Genomic DNA, 17,283 nt, shown 5'->3' with positions numbered 1-17,283 from the left:
AAGATTGATTAAAGGGCTTTTAAACACCCTCTGCCATACTCTCCCCTCTTATTCTCTCCTGCCAGCATCGCCAGATGAGTGCCACAGTATTTAATCCTGTGGCAATCCAATAATTAAATTTTTGACATTTAGATATAAAAGACAGAGAGCAAAGCAGGTCCAAACAAAGGAACAATTTGAAACAGGTCTTTGTCTTTTTAGAAGGGGAAGAAACGGATTAGCTTGGAGATGCTACTTTGAAGTCCTGGAAACTTGTAATAAAAAATTTAAGCTACAAGCAAGCAGGATGGGAAGGGTTTTACGGGGGTTAAGTACGACGATTTATTTGACTCTGCATAAATTATGGTCTGTAATTCAAAGGTTTTGCTGTGTGTTTTTGTAATTTTGGCTAAATATTTTTTGCTTTGATAGTGATTGTCCTGTGTCAGGCCGGCGTGATGGTAGAAGGGACGGCTAGAGAAAACAAGCAGTCTCCTGGCTCTTAGGAGAAGGTCATAGCTCTCTAATTATCATAGGCAGCTAAGTAGCATCCTTCAAAAGATCCCATTGAAGCTCCAATTTTAGAAAATGCTTTGTAACAACTATCTTCATTCACATTTTTAGGCAAACACGGAAATAGACAAACAAAATGACTTATTAAAGCATGTATAAACCATTACTTATATATGCACATTTACAGTGAACAGCTAATTTTTCACCAACATACACACAACATCTCCACACACACTACCCTTCACTCAAATGTAAACAGAAGGGTCACCTTGCAACAACAATTTGAAACAACCAACAACCGATTGGTTAAAAAAAGGCCTAGGCTACATTTTCAATAATGAAGAGGCGTATGATATAAATACACCAACAAATGCAGATTTATTTTAATATATAAGACGACAAGATTATTAGTATGTAAATTTAGCTCAAATGTATTTGATACAAAAAAGGCCATTAAAGTAAAAAGTAAAAAAAAAGGAATTGTCAAATGAAACATTTAGGTTTCAGATGACAAATATGAAACATTTAGGTTTCATATATTTTTTCAGATTTTCTTTTAATAAAGCAGCACAATTTTTAATAATTTGGTCTTCAAAACAAATGAGTTTAGAATTCAATTTTACAATTTAAAGAAGATTCAAGTCCCTTTGGTGACACTCACTAGCTTAGAAATCCAGTAGCTCTTTGAATAGTGCTTTAGTTATTGAACAAATGAGCAAATGTAATCTTAATTTTAGGTACGAAACTGGAGCATTGTATAAAAAAATAAACATTTTCTCTGTTTTAAAGTGCTAATATATTAGCACACTCTTTATATTGATCACAGACATATTGTTATCGGCATATGTTGTCCGATACGTATATATGTGTTAATGTAATGCAGAGAATTATGCTATTTAAATGGTCAGCAATTGACTGATAATGAACATAAAGTTCTTCTTAGCGATTTATTTATTTGCTTTTTGAGCACCGTTGCATAGTCATTTGGGTGCAAAATCAGTGCACAATCCAATTTTCAAAAGAGAAGCCCAAAAAGAAGTAATGTTGACTCTTTTTTTGGTTTTGGTGAGGAGTCTGGCTGCTGTATTTTGAACAAGCTGTCATTTGTTTAAAATCTGTTGACTGACACATGTAGATTGAGTTACAGTAGTCCAAATAAGAGGAAATAAAATAATGTATGGCAGTCTCAAGGTTTCAACTGGATAAAATGTACCTAATCTTGGAGAGTCTCCTAAAATGGGAAACTGTGTTAACATGCTTGTTTAAAGCTAAGGTTATTATCAAAGATAACAGTTTTAGGCAATGTTTTGTGACGGAGAGCCCGGATGTCTTGAAGTGTAGGCATTAACTGTGTTGGGGCCAGGCAATAATAATTACCTCAGTCAACATTTAGCTGCAGGTAGTTCTGGGCTATCCAGCTTTTGAGGTCAAGGATGCAGTTGTTAAGTGTATTGATTTGATTTAAGTCTTTGTAGTTAATAGAGAGATACAATTGAGTGTCATCAGCATATGAATGAAAGCTCACATTACACTTGTGGATGACTTGCCCCAGGGGTAACATAGACAGAGAACAAAACTGGTACAAAGACAGACCCCTGCTACCCTGAGGTATCCCGCAGGTCATCTTCACAGAGAAGGACGAGTTACCAATGGCTACACTAAAAGATGGCTACACTAAAAGATCTATCTTGTAAGCAGGAAAAAAACACTTTAAAACTAAACCAGAGATGCCAACCCATTAAAATAGAATGGGCAACCGAATAAAATGCAGCACTGTAGATCTAACAGAACTAAAAAACTGAAGATCTTCCAGCATCAGCGGCAACCAGCAGGTCATTCATCACTTTAAGAAGTACAGTCTCTGTACTGTGATTTGCACTAAACCCAAACTGAAATGTGTCAAAGAGGCCGTATCTATTTATAATAGCAATCAGTTGTTCAGTAACAACTTTTTCTAGAACCTTAGAAAAAAGGGCAGTTTGGAGATTGGTTCAAAATTATATATTTTTCAGAGGAGGTTGAACAATTGAATTCTTGAAGTAAGTAGGGACAGAAGCTGTCGGTACAGTAGTAACGTGTTGATTAAGGAGAGAATACACGGACTGACAGATCCATATACTTCTTTTAGAAATCTCACAGACAGGATACCGAGAGCACATGGAGAGGGCTTCATTTAATTGAGTAAATTAAAATGATAAACTTTATCAATACCGGTTATCTTTTTTTTTTTTTTTAATGAGGCATTGTACCGCCTTTTACATTTGTGTGACAGTGAAAGATAATAATTATCATTCATATATGAAGGCATGAAAAATAGAATGCAGGATTGATTATTAATGACACTTTAAAGAAAGAAACCTACTTAATGTGCTCGGAGGTAAAAAAGGAAAAGAAAAGAGAAAATGATGCTGCTGCCTTGACTGATTCGACAGAAAGATGGGTGTTCACAGGGTCCCTTGCGCATAAAATATAATAAATGAAAAAATAGGCAGAAAATAAATAGCATATGGATTGGTTCTCAACTATCCGGTGGCTTCCCACTAAATTGCCTGTGAATTAATGTAATCAAGAAACCCACAGTATGACTTAGTGTGCTGTCACTGAAGGCAACGCTTCCACAGTTTGTAGCAGTGTCAAGTCTTGAGAAATAAGATTTGGAAGAAGTTTTCACATTTTGGAAGACAGGCTATGAATTAAAAAAGAATAGAAAAAGAATAAACAAGTTAAATGATGAACAGATTATCGGTAAACTAAGGGAAAACTTTGTTTGAGAATAGCATTTAGGTTGCCATTGGCGATTATTGCAATGTGTGAGTGTTAGTTGAAATACTTTCACTGGTGGATTTGGGATGTAATATGACCATTTTAGAGGATATTATATTGGACTCAAACAACTTTATTTCTTCTATCTTTGTTGACAGCAAGATAACTTCAATTTTGTTTTGGATTACATAGGAGACTATTTTTAACTGTCTTACCATTTCAGAATACAATCTTTCAAGCCATTGCTCGGAAGTACAATAATAATGTAAGACATCGCCATCAATTTTCCACTCTACTTCAGTTTTCTTTACAAAGTCCTCAAGGAGAGTACAGTACAGTTGGGAGATAAAAAGCTTCTCATTTCTTCCCCTGCTTCTGCCTCACTTCTCCTCCTGCCTTATCAATCGACCGCCCATCCTGTGTGCTTGCGACCTCTAATGGATTTCACATGACAACAGGCCCGGCCCAGACAAGAGCACAGGCCCTCACTAACTTGACAACCATTAGCCTGCGAGGAGGGGGGAGAGGGTCTCTCGGTGTCCTGTAACTGATGTGTCGTGCACTGAGCCATCTCCCTCGGGTCAGGCACGGATGTATCCACTCTGACAAGCGTCTCGCTCCTTTCTCTGTGTCCCGACGAGCCTATTATCATGAGGTCCTGTGAATGTTGTGCATTCTGGGAAGTGGCACATAAAAGAATGATCAGGCAAAGCTTTCAGACAGAAGTCATTCGCACAGGCAGGCTCTTTGTTGAACAAAATGGAAATGCAGCAACGAGAGGTGCACCTGTTGAGCGTCCTTGTGGAGACACAAGCACTCACACATGGCATTATGTACCTTATTATTTATATGGGGTTGTCAGCTAATAATGCATGGGTCTCTCACTGGAGCACTTTCTGCCATCTTTGAAAGTCATGGCAAGAGGCACCCATGGTTTCTGAGACTTCAGGGGTCCTCTCACCAGGGTGATGTCTGAAGAAGTCATTCCTATTTACACTGATATAATGCATCTGTATTGCTGTGTCTTCTTTATCTCCGGTCACTGATTTACTTCTTCTCTCTCTTGTCATCTATTCTGCTAAGTGCATAGGCCTATATGTCACTGTTGAGCTGATGATTTTAGGATCTGCAAAAACATATACGTAGGATTATAACCATTTCTCTCACAGCTCACTTCAATATTTTAGATCAGGCATTCTCTTATAAGCGCTGGTAAGCAACCACATCACATACGACAACAGCAACACAAGCTCCCAGTATCCTTACTTTGCAAAAATAATATAATGTTTCAGTATTCCCATTGCTCAAAGCTGTTAGCACTGAGATTGGCCTGAAAGGGTTTAGGGCATTGTTCGCTCATCATGTGATGGGTAAATTTTTTATGCAAGAGCGAGCCCTTATTAGACGGTGAGTTTTAATGACAACTAATTAGCCAACCTCTTTAGCCTTGGCGTAATGATCAAATGAGCCGTCTTTGGGTACCTGAGACAATGATCCTCTCACTCTGGATATGATATTTTATTCCTCTGCAATTATGCGGCCCCCACTGCACCACATGTGTTTATTGCCTCAAGCACACATGTCAAATTAAAGAGCAGCTTATGCACCTGATATTCAATTATTGCCTGCTGCACTACCATGCACAATGGGAAAATGTCAAAGCCAGCAATCTACAGTACTTCAAGCCGCAATCGGTACGCTGCGATCACCGAGCACTCATGCATATACACAGACACACGGATAGGAATTTAAATATTGAATATGAATGGGAACATTTTCCAGCTTGTCTGTGCTTAGTGGTTTTTTAGACTTTCCTTTGTCACTGTGAAGGGAATTTGTCAAGAGCTCAAAGGTAATGTTTGCTTACAATATGGAGAAGAAAAATCACAACAACAAAATGATAATTAATTATCATATGCAATTTGAAATAAATACATTTATTTCACACAGCTGCAACACTTCCAGTCTGCTTTCAGAATATTTTTTCAACAAGCCTTAGTGGCAGGTTCACAAAGCAACAATAATCTAATTCTCCATATCAGGGAAATCAGGGAAAAGGACTGCTTAAAACGATCTAACAGCCACAAGTTCTTGATATTTCTGTGCTAAAGTGGATAAAATGTGTAGGAGCACTTAATTTATCTGTATTTGTTGAACTGAGAGCAGAGACACATTTTGAAAAGAATGAATATGACTCCATGTGTTTATAATGAATGTCTTTGTGGTAAAATTGCAGCTATAAAGCCTGCATTTCTATGGATAATTCAATTATTTCAAACCATGAAAGTTTAATTATTCTTAAACTAGTCGTTGAGATAATGTTCAGGGCTTTGTCTTCTCTGCAGTCCCTTGACAAATTTATAGCTGTACAAAATATGATTCTGCTTATTCTTCTGCAGCAAACCCAGTGTTTACCCCATCTTTTATGAACTGAAATAGCTCCTTTTTAATTGACTTATTCTTCCCATTTATTCAAACACGATGCTGTGGTCATGCTCTAAGTGTTTAATTCTTTCTGTTTCCTTCCTCTGCTGTTCTATTGATGTTAAAATGTGTTGGTCGCCTAATTACACACTTCTTGAAAACAGATTGTCATCTTGGCAGTGTTTCACTTCATACTTTCTGGTTGAATTTTTTGGCTCTGCTTAGTGTGCATCTTGTGTGTCTGAGAATCTACAGTGAAAGATCCAGCCGCACTTTTAGAAAACAGGAGGGAATGGAAAGAAACCTCTGGAAATGGATAGTCGGTGAGTCTACTCAACATTTTTGAATAAACTTAATCAAAATCAATTTTTCAAAATCAGTTTTGCCTATTTTACATTTTCTTACTTTCTATTAAAATACAACATAATGGGAGCATAGTCATTTTATTTAGCTTCTCAATTGATATCGATGGAAGCCAATGCAGGATTATGTTGTTGCTGTTGTATGAATTTAGTTGATTAAAATATGAATTGAGCAAGCTCTGAATTAGTAGGGGGACATTGCTAAAATGAGTGACTTAAATGTCCCCTCATGTGTTCATGTCATATGTAATAAATCAGAGACTAACACTGAAAACGGAAGTAGGTCCATGTTCAGGTCCTGCCTTGTAAAGTTGTTGATTTACCGTATCAGCCACCACAACTTCCTTTCTATTTACTGTTGGCCACAACAGGAAGGGTGTGGACGAAGAAAACAGCGGAGAGAAGCCTTTGATTTGGTGAGAAAATCAAAGTGTGCTTTTCTAAACACCTACATCATTGAGTCAGTCTGAAATAGATAGCCAGGTTCTGTGACAGTTGCCATTCTGCTGCACTATGATGACATGTACATTGAGGGTCTGAGTGTTTGTATGACTGGCACAGCCCTGTAGTGGGAGACATCACTTAACACACACCACCGTGACTGGGAGCCCGCTGGCTGCACTGCCTGGTCCCCTGTGGACGGTGTGTTAGCTTACCACCTGCTCTGCTGTATGCTTTGTGACAAATGTTGATAGATGTTACAAGTTTAAAGAGATAATTGATTGTTTAGGCCAGGGAATCCCCCATATGTGGGTTCATTTACAAACGGCCTGTTTTTCATTTGCCAATTTGCCATCATTTATTGTAGCCTCTTCTGGGTGGGAGGGTGTGTGTGTGTGTGTGTATTTCACAAAATTGTGCAAGGAGTGTGGCCTGTGTCTTCAACCTTAAGGCTCATGAATTGTTTTCATAATTTACCTTTTTCAACAAATTCAAATTTGTGTATGCAAATGAGTGAACCCATTGTCATAAGCATTAAAAGAAAGTGTTATGTTGTACACAAATTTCACATACTCTAGGTTAACTACTCTAGATTGGCATTTTAGGAAAAAGTGTTTGTTCAGTCAGAGTGAAAGTGTGAGTTGCTATGATTTCATTGAAAACAACAAAAGGGATGACTGTGAAATTTGTTGCATTTTCTTACACTGCAAGTCAGTAGTAATTACTCTTTAACAAACATGCCCTGTGTATATAAAAGCTTTAACAGGGAGGAACCATGTGGCTGGCCCAAAGTCCCTCTATAGGGGAGCAGTGTTGCAGTGAGCACCTGTTCAGTAGATGCAAGGAAGGAATGTAGACTGGGGAAGTTTCTTTCAGAGTGCCCTAGTTGCCAGTATAACACAGATGTTGTAGTGTTGCTCCAAAACCACAATCACAACATATGGTAATTGCTCCAGAATTATTTTCTGGCCAGCTCTCTAACCAGGGGCTGATAAAATGGAGAAGTATGCTACCGATGCTCTGCGGAATGAACACCTGCCAAATGTAACTACAAGAGATGTCAGTCCTGTGAATGAAGGGCCACCAGGTAAAGCCATTAGGGCTGAGAGGCCATGGGTAAATGAATTTACAGATGTTCCCCTCAACCTTCTTCGCAAAGTTGATTGTTTGTGATCCTTCGTGTGCTTGACCTAAACATCCCCCTGAGCCTGTTGGTACGGTGGGAACACAAGATAACACGTTTAGCTCTAAAACGGGATTACTTTATCAAAAAGAATTTAACAGAATGCAGATGGACAGATTTTGTGGGAGGGAAGGATGTGTGTGTGTGTGTGTGTGTGTGTGTGTGTGTGTGTGTGTGTGTGTGTGTGTGTGGTGTGTGTGTGTGTATGTGTATGTGTATTTGTATGTGTGTGTGTGTGTGATGGACCGCCAAATGTTATGTTATGTCATGTTTGAGTTTTAACTTTAGATGTTCTTGCAAATTAAATAACATGTAACAGTAATTTAAAATTCTTATTTATACAAATGATTACTGTGGTATAACTTTGACTTCAATTCCATTAAATCCCCACACACAAATTACACTTTGACTGAGAGTATGGACCCTGCAAAGATAAGTTAAATTATAAAGTAAATTGCAACCTGAGCATCTCCGTGACTTTTCATTTATTATGTGCTTATCAGTACTTTTGTCAACAAAGCTGGCTAATGATATGTTAACAGAAAACGCTCATGGTGCTGTATTTCCATTCTATTACATGATTGAGGAATTTTCCTCTTGACCTCTAAGTGAAACATTTCAGGTGGTAAAATGTCAAATAAAATGTCTATTTTATGCCCAGTAGAAGCAAGGTGAGTTTAAGAGTTTTTTCTCCCTCAGCATCTCAATATCTTAAAATTTCTTGTGTCTGCCTTGTAGACCTACTACTGAAATACAACGATCTACTGACTGCTAAAAAGAAATGTACTATATCTGGTATTGTTCAGATGCTGCCAAAGGCTGACACATAACAAAGTATAGTTATTTTTGTATGATTATAAAAACATATTATAAAACATTAAAGATAAATAATATACAATATTGCCACATATATATTGCTTGATCTATATAATGGTGCAAATAGATCTGGATGAGAGATTGAACTCACCAGTCAGTTACCTAGCAGGAACTCATATCTTCAACATTGGCATCAATTTGAAACCATAGGAATGTTCTTACTAGACATGCCCATGTCTATATTCCCTATGCTCTCTCATCGCAAACAAAATGTTACTTCCCTGTCAAATTGACTCATTTCCTGGTGTTGTTGAGGCACATCTAAAACATAGTTAGGGTTTTGTGAAGCATTCAGCAATATCCAGGAGCAGCATTTTATCTCACTCCAAGGCATGACTTACCAGTCACCCAGATATTCAATCACTGAGCTTTCTTAATTGTAAATGTTCAAATGTGGTTGTTTTGCTCCGGCTATTAGCTTTGCAGAGTGTGTGGAATGTGTTTCTGTTTCAGCACAGTTGAATTCAGCCATTATTCATCCATAGCCCAGAACCAGCCGATGGGGGTGGTTAGAAAATGAGCCCTGTTCTCTGTTTCTCAAGTGAGTGTTTTTATTCTAGGCTAAACACACATGCTTTTATCCACACATGCACTCACACAAACCTACACACATGCACTCACACAAACCTACATACACACACACTCACACATACCAACACACACAAATGCAGACTACAAACTACAGAGCCATCCAAGAAACTTGAGGATCTGAACAAATTAGAAATCAGACGTATTCTCCTCTGAGTTTTTGGCTCCACCATCTGGTCTTCACTGACAGTCTCAGTGCAACACGTGTAATAGTCATAAAAACAGTGTGTACATTACATGCAACTCAAGCATTTGACATTCTGAATATACAATTTTACACTTTAGACTTTTGTTCTAGATTAAAGAAAATAAATAACTAATTTGACTTTCATTTGAATGATAATTGACCTGTTAAATGACTAAAATATGGCTTTGTGACACCAAAAAAGGGTAATTCTTTTGAGATTTTAGATGTAATCTCCTGAATCACTATTGAAGAAAATACCATGAAATTGTTAATTGCTAAATGCAACTTTGAAGCCAAATCAGCAATAATTCTAGAACATTGTTTGGACCTTCATCTAATGAGTCTGGCATAAATAAAAGATTAATGTTTGTTTCTAATTTGCAATGAGGAGAATAAAAGGACTAGAGCTGTGGCTTTCCATGGTTGTCTTCAGAAGACTAAGTTTATTGATTGGTGGAAATGAGATTGATGAGAGAGGTTTTTGCTCCACAGGGGGTAGACTGGTAAAGGAAGGAGGGTGTCTCACTTAAAAAGATCTCATGTTATGGCAGGCTTTATTAAGAGTCTTCATTTGCTTTTGAAGGCAGGCTGGGGGGATCGGTCCTGGCAGGTTACAAACGTGTGGTGTCTCCATCCTGACATCCTTTGAAAAACAATTCATGGCTTTGTGTGTGTGTGTGTGTGTGTGTGTGTGTGTGTGTGTGTGTGTGTGTGTGTGTGTGTGTGTGTGTGGTGTGTGTGTGTGTGTGTGTGTGTGTGTGATTTACAGGTAGGTGTGTATGTGTGCTTTTACTTATAAAACTGCCTCTGTAGACTAAATTTAGTTAATTATATATATTATAAACATATATAATTTGTTTTTTATAACTGCTTATCTGTTGCACGCTATATAAAGACATCAATCCATTTTATCCCAAATTCGAACCTGTGATCTTGCTGTGGGGAGACAGCACGAACAACTGAGTCAATCAAACCAACCTTTTGATTTACCTTTAAGTATTATTCTCTTTAACTGAACCATTGAAACTTGCCAAAATCACTTGAAAATCACATTTATAAAATTTATTTAATGTTCGGATTAACATTTCACATATTGCCACCAGTTAAATACTCAATTACATTTTCAGCTTGCTTTGTTTAAAAAGGGAATTATTTTTAGGATTTACCTAACAGTTACACCTACCTGTTGTTGATTTCAGTGTAAAGTGTGTTACAATATCCTGTTTGAGTACATCGAACCGAGCTGGACTGCATGGGGATCTGTGCATTAGGCTTGTCTGACAAAGCGTGAAAAAAGACGCTGGCTTGAAAGTGGGTTTATCTCATAGCCTCCCTACCCTCTTGTCCCTCCATAATGATGGTATGGTGACCAAGTATTTGCTCAGCTGAAAGTCAGGCTCATTTGTTTTGAGGAGCATTCAAGCTCCTCTTCCACAACATTCTCTTCCTCTCCTCACACCATGCTGCTGTTACTTCTGCTGACAACTGGCAGAGAGGGTTGCCTTCCATTAGAGCAGCATTGGGGAACTAACCATGCAGAAAGCAGCAGGCTTAAGGAAAACTTGTTTCTCTTTTAAATGGATAGGCAGTAAACGCTCTCCCTAGTGACTGCTTCCTCCTGACAAAAAAGATATTTGATGCTTATATCAACTGACTAGGCTCAGATGAAGCCCTTAATAGCTGGGTCTCTGCCATATACAGAGTTGAGTTTGTTCGTGTGGCAAAGATAAATGAATATGCAGACATTTGTTACATAGAAAATAACAATTCAACTGCCCTCAACCCTTTTAAAACTAATTGAAAGAAGCCTTTCATATGCAATGACCTATTTGATTTAGCTAATTTTAAATTGTATGGGGACAGCCTATAGCTCACTCATTTAGTACGCTCGCCCCATGTTGGCTGAGTCCTGCAGTGGCCTGGGTTCAAATCCAGCCTGTAGCCCTTTGCTGCGTGTCATCCCCCATCTCTCTCCCCCTTTCACGTCTGTCCACTGTCTCTCTATCTAATAAAAGGGATAAAAAATCATCTTAAAAAAAAAATTGTATGTACAGACATCGCAAAACAGTACTATTTTTTTGGCCTCATCCTATAAATTCTTGTACGTGACTGGCACTTTTGGAAATTGTTCACAGGATGGCCATTTCTTTCAGAATATTTAGGGAAGCAGGACATGCATACTTATCTTAAGTATGCAACTTACGAATGGTTGAGTTTTCACTTTAGCTACTCGAAGAAAATGAGTCTACGCTAAAAAAACTTTAAAACTGTAGGACACTTAAGCTAACATGATTTCAAATGTATGCATATATCTATAGGTTAGGGATGTCAAAGTCAATAACAAAAATCTGAAAACATGACAGTATTTGTTTTTCTACAGTACCGTCGGTAACAGGGGACGCAACTTGTCTGGACCTGACGGCAGCAGCAACGATACAAGTGTTCTAGTCTGCCGCTGAATGCTGGAGAAAAGAAGAAAGGCATCCAGCAAAGGAAAACCATGAACAGTGCCTGATCTCTGTGCATGATGCTCACTGACGGTTTGACCACAGTCAGCCTCTGGCTTTACCGTACACCAACGGCCGCTGCTTTGACCGCTTCACCTGGAACTCCCAAGCTGCAAGGAAGTCAGTTTCTTTCTGCTGTTGTCTTTCACATAGAGTATAACATTAGCTACAACAACTGACATTAGCTAACTTTAGCGATTGTTTTAGCAGACTTCTATAAAGTCAATTAAGTCAGCTATATCTTTTCTTTCTTTTTTTTGTACTCACCGTGGGATCGTCTTTGGAATAGTGTATCATGTTCGGAAACACTTTATAATAACCATCGCTAATAAATGGTAAATTGATGGTTAATTAAACTTAAATTAAGTCATTTTACTGTTAACTAAAAACAAAATGATAATTAATAATGTTTGCTAATTATTCGTTATGCTTTAATTTGTTATTTAAAAAGTGTACTGTAGTATTGTAGTAAGCTATAGTATAATTTATATATTATATTAACTTTTTGTTAATGATTGAGAAATCGTTTGTGAATGGTCAGTAAGAATAATTTGAATGTCTATTAAAGTTGCATCTGATGAAAATAATAACTTATTAATGGTTTAGACTTTGTAAAGCATCTCACAATTTGTTTGGATAGAAGCGTTACATTTTGGACATTTTGGACGCACACACACACACACACACACACACACACACACACACACACACACACACACACACACACCCTTAAAGTAAATACGTATCAATACCACTCACCTGTTAGGCATACATATGTAGGGTGTGATATATTTCATATACATATACATTTATAACTTTCACTCTGGGAAAATCAACTAAAAACAATGTCCTAACCATTTGTACACTTTCTAGTACAGAAATTGAAGAAGTGTCACATTACAAAAACTTGGGCATTACCGGTGACCAATAACTGTCTTTTAAATTGCATGTCCAAGATTTGGTTAAAAAACTGAAATTGAGTCCTGTTTATCATTTGAAGCAAAAAAATAACAACTTGCAAACGCAACATTCTTGTCTGTCTTGGACAACTGTGATATTTTATACATGCATTCAAACTCCCAGTGTCTTCATGCTTTGGACATTGTGTTTCATGGTTCATTAGTTCACAAACTTAAAATCTCTCACTCATCCCTGTTTGCTGTATTCTCAGGTCGGGTGGTTCTCCCTCTTAATTCGACTTTGGGTGCATTGGCATCTTTTTATTTATAAGGCAGTTTTAGGACTTCTCCCTCCTTATCTGAACACTTCCATCCTGCCGAGGTCTGCAGTGACATATCACCTGCGCTCACAGGATCGGTTTTTATTGACAGTCCCTAAAGCCCGCACTGACTTTGGCAAAAAGGCTTTTAATTTTGCTGCACCATCTGCATGGAATCAGCTTCAGAATGAACTCCAGTTGAAGGAGTTGGTCTCATTTTATTCTTTTAAAGGATTTTTAAAGGACCTTGCAGAAAGGCAGTCTGTATGTCACTGTTTTTAAATTGATTTATGATGACATTGTTGTTTGAATATGATGAGTAAAAGTGTGTCTATGTATTTACCTGTAAGTGTCTCTGTGTCTATTTGAAACCGTGCTGCTGCCTCTTGCCAGGACAGTCTTGTAAGGAGTTGGTTTATAGTTTAAATGTTTCTTAGTTTGCCACAGATCTTGAAATTTGGACACATTCTTGTAAACTTAACTGCTGGCTAAACTAACCATCCTCTCAGCTGGATAATCTATGGATGTATTATAAAACTAAAACAAACCAACGTGGCTACTTAATATGCCCGTGAATGATGGCATCTATATTATCTATGTATTCTGGCACATAATGTGACTGATGAACCTTGATGATTTAGGACTAGGAATACATTAAGTAAAGTTGCACAATGATGTGGCATTAGGCCTAATCTGTTAGGATTGACATTGATGAATATATGTGTCCATTCATTGACCACAATATTAGAAATACCAGTTATACCATAAAATAAGATGAGAAATAGTATTGTTTTATTACAGTTCTACACAAAAATATTGAATAGGGTAATAAAATATAGCAGGTGCTAATGATATGTGAGTTGAAAAGTCACTTAGTGACCTTCAAAAACAAATTAATTACTTCTCATTTACATTATTTTATATTTATGTTTATGTTATACTTAGCATAATTGTGCCATGATGACAAGATTGCATGTGACATCATCATTAACATCATATGAGGTGAATAAATATATTTGTTTGTGTTGCAGCAAAGTGTCAGATCCGTTTCATATGGCGTAGGGATGGGGGGGGGGGGGGGGGTCTCGCTGTTCGTACAGACCTGGCCCACTGCTAAAAAAATCCTAAAGGAAACGCTGTATAGATATATATCTTGAGGTAGGCATATGCAGTTTTAACAAATGTGAAAATTCTAAATTTCAAATTGAACGGGGGCTGCCAAAGTCAACAACCTTCAAATTCTTGATATTGGGGCTTTGACATATTCATATAATATTTTCTATTCTGTTTAGAAATGTAGTGTGACATTGGTGAAGCAACACATTTTCATTAATATCATGTTAGAATCTTAAATCACTAGAAATGTGTTTGAGCATGCTTTTCCAATTAATCAGAGGAGATTAATTGTTTCTTTATATAGTAATTGGCAGTTTGTTAAGTAAAGCAACTAATCTATTATTTCCCCTATTAAATGCATAGTTAAAAGGCTCTTTTGTCTAATTACATGTACACTGAAACAAGAGGATTATAATCAGTGCTAAGCTTTGTTGTTGAGCTCCCTGATAGTAATGCCACGCCTTTGTAGGATGCGAGTGCTTTAACTTCGATGCAAATCAAGAGATGATTATGACAATGTCTCTAACCCTTTTTACTACCCTTGTTTCTGGTAATGCAACAGGGAGACACTTATTTAGAATAATGCCATGTAAAATGTCATGTAAAAAATAAAATTATTTGTCTTAAAACATCTAAAATGCACATTATCCCAGGAGATTATTTCCCAAATGAGTAAATAAATACCACTGTAAAGCAGTACAACCCTGCCCCTGATTTGAGGCAAATTCCCTATTAGGAGTATAAATCTGCAAGGCTTTGTGGGTAATTAGCGAACATGCTCGGGAATGTTAGCAGGGCTTGGCAGGTGCGTTTGATCAGAGGCAAGAGGCAAAATCACTGTTGACAGAGGGAGATGGCAGGAGGATGGAGAGAGGAGGGAAAGTGGGTGGGGGAGAGAGAAGTGTGAGAGCTGGGGGGCAGGTTTTACTAAACCACACTTTTTTTAATTTCACCCAAGAAACACTGAACAAATACAAGGCTGTGCCTTTATTTAAGATTATTTACTGACAACCGACAGATATTAAGTTTTAAAATTACATATTGGGAACTGAAGCTTTTTGTAGTGTGATGTCCGGTTCGAAATGTGAAAGACCACAAAGGAACCAAATATGTTGGAGTTATGAACTACTGAGATGATGATAAAGCCCCATCTCATTTAAAAGTATAGAGCTTGGGTAAAATGGGTCTGACCTAAAATCAACTGGGCTTTCGAACACAAAGCTGTAGTCTTTTCTCATAATGAGAACTTCTTGAAAGCCCTGTGAAAGCTATTAAAATACCCACCGTTAAATATTAATGATCGGCTCATCATTTAATTTTGTCCTGACCTAAGATTATAGTTTGATTAAATTGCAAAGGTGATGTGTTAATACAATGCAAATAAATTGCACTTTAATGACTAATCCTAAATACATCTTATGCTTCTGAATTATTAATATTATTATGTGTGGGTTATGAGGACTAATTAGAGGAGAGACACTAAAGCTAATTTGCAGATGCCAGAAGCATAGTTTATATATAAGAGCTAATATTTGAAAGTCAAATTTAAGTTGAAAAGGCCTATAATAACTGTTAATTAACTCTGGTTTTGTTTTTTTCTTTTGACAAACTTGAATTGAGTACAATGTTCACAGGGCTAGTGCTTCACACTTCTGACCACAAAGATATATTTCAAAGATTTTAATTATTCGTTTGATGTGGGTATTCTCTGTAGATTAGATATTATTTTAAGATCCCTTTGTTCAAAAATTCATTTTTATTATCGCTGCATGAAATGCATGGCAATTCCCCACATAACTAACCATTGGTGCAATTTACATCTTCGATCGAGTTCATATTCCTGATAATTTATACAGACTATGCACCTCCCCTGTGATCGCTTGCAGGGTTTGACTCTTCCGCAGCTCCCTTGCATTTACAGAATCCGCTTGATACTGATGAAAATGGAAAGTGAAACTTTAATGAAGAGGACTTTTAATGAACAGGACTTGACTGTCACAATAATAAAGACTTTGAAACAACACCAAGGCCAGTTCAACAAGCTTCGCCGACAGCAGCAACAGTGTAGTGACATCAAACCAATTACGACTGACGATAAATATTAACAGGAGTGGGTATTAACAGAACACGACCGGGAAAGCAGAGCTGTAAGCCTGTAAACAAGTGCTGGATGGCTGATCATTAAACTGTGTCACACAGTGCTGCACAGCATTGGAGGGATAGAGATTTTAACACTAGAATTGATCTTTCTTCAGAGCTTAATGAGTATTATCTTGTATGTAGGCAGATGAGAAACTGGTCCATACTCTGGGTAACATACACCTATTAAGTCCCAATTTATAATAGCAGGTAAGCATTCAGTAGACTAGACACATTATTTTGGATTTTCATACTATGAATAAAGTATCAATATTTGCATTAATGTCCACAACAAAACAAAATCAAAAGGTGAAATGGTTGCAAAAACAGGAATCCTAGAAAACAAATTATCATTAAATCCCAAACAACATCACAATAATATCTCAGTGTATATTAAGCTTACACAAGCAGCACCTTCTTCATAAACTGTGCATGCATGCACAGACACACAGCTAAAAAAATATTATTTCAATCTCTACTTCAATCAAGTACACCAAAACTCCTAAACTTGAATGTAGTGACAAAAATACACCAAATATAGAAACCACTCTTTTACTGACTCATAGTGTAAAGTTTAAAAATGTAAGCATTTTCCAGAGAAGGCAAGCCTAATAAAAGAAGTTATCAAGTTGCATTATGGGAGATAGAATCTAGTGTGAAATTGAAGAATATAGAATAAGACTAATGGTTTTGCCTTTGCTGGATCACTTTTGGGTTTTTTTTACTCTCACAACAAAGTGAAAAAGAGAAAAAGTTTAAAAAAAAATCTGGTGAGGAGAAAATTCTTACTTACAAATTGCATGTGCCTATCCAAATCGCTATAATCTAAAACATACTGTGTTTATATAATATATTGTGAATGTGCTGACATCAAAGAATATGTCCATTTCTCAATCTACCATATAATCATTGTCTATTGTTTGCCTGTATTTCTTGTGTGCTTACTTGTTTGTGTGTTTTTGTTTTTTGCTGTTATTGAAAAAATG

At 37.1% G+C, this 17,283-nt stretch overlaps 1 long non-coding RNA gene across 1 annotated transcript in view; it reads right to left on the bottom strand.

Annotated features, from left to right (window-relative positions):
* Window positions 1-2,712: 2,712 nt before the first annotated feature.
* LOC116693692 (uncharacterized) overlaps window positions 2,713-17,283 on the bottom strand; it is a 33,568-nt gene continuing 18,997 nt past the window's right edge. Inside the window, exons 2-3 of the long non-coding RNA XR_004332975.1 lie at window positions 4,251-4,381; window positions 2,713-3,931 (exon numbers count right to left, since the gene is read on the bottom strand). This is a non-coding gene — a long non-coding RNA (uncharacterized LOC116693692). The remainder of the gene's footprint in view (window positions 3,932-4,250; window positions 4,382-17,283) is intronic.

The sequence above is a fragment of the Etheostoma spectabile genome, chromosome 1, assembly GCF_008692095.1.
Source record: "Etheostoma spectabile isolate EspeVRDwgs_2016 chromosome 1, UIUC_Espe_1.0, whole genome shotgun sequence".
Taxonomy (NCBI): domain Eukaryota; kingdom Metazoa; phylum Chordata; class Actinopteri; order Perciformes; family Percidae; genus Etheostoma; species Etheostoma spectabile.
Note: the sequence above shows the minus strand (reverse complement) of the source record. Positions and strands in the feature narration are given on the sequence as shown.